Source organism: Echiichthys vipera (assembly GCF_963691815.1).
Source record: "Echiichthys vipera genome assembly, chromosome: 11".
In the NCBI taxonomy this organism is placed as follows: Eukaryota; Metazoa; Chordata; class Actinopteri; order Perciformes; family Trachinidae; genus Echiichthys; species Echiichthys vipera.
The window spans coordinates 30,192,205-30,193,016 of NC_139836.1; positions in this window are offsets into that span (position 1 = coordinate 30,192,205).

Genomic DNA, 812 nt, shown 5'->3' on the forward strand with positions numbered 1-812 from the left:
CTGGTTGGAGGCTGGCTCTGTGCTACTGATGCTGCAAAGGGGAAAAATTCAGTGAAACCGCCCCCCTAACATGGCTTCAAGAGGGTCAATGTGTGCTAAAGGAACGCGATGTGCTTTGATGTGAAGGTAGCATTGTTTTTGAAGGCAAGTCATCTAATCAGGCTAAGTTATATTATAAAAAATACATTCTCCAGTCCTAAATGGTACCCTAAAATGAGCTGTAAGGCCTTTAGAGTAGGCTTAGGCTATATTTCACCTGATATCCCAGCTTCCCAGGCAGTTTCTCAGTGATGAACTACTACTACAAATGTGAATGAAACCTGCAAAATTCCAGGTCTAACAGCCCAGTCAAACAGTGGCCTACAACACTTCTCATTGAACATGCAATCTGTGGGACAGATGATCCTGGCAGCTTGTTTGATGCATCGATAAATACCAAGTGGATCAGAGAGCTGAGGATTACTCGCCCTCCATAGGCTGCAACAAGCTGTCCCTCTCTAGTCTTGTTTTATTGTTTTTTTGTTTTATTAAAGGATCCCCATTAGCTTATGCCTTAGCAGTTTGCTAGTGTTCCTGGGGTCCACTTTTCAGCAGACTCGATAGATTTCAACAATTCGACAGTCAAAAAAATACTGAGCAAATACACTCATGATGTGTGTATGAATGGATCACACAGACAGACAAGAGCCATTCAGCTCTTCACCTGGACTGATGGATGCTCCTGTACTCAGTCATCACCAGCGTGATACAAACGTCATCTTTACACAACATTGTTAAATTCAATAAAGTTAATATTGTGCTAGCCGGAGTTA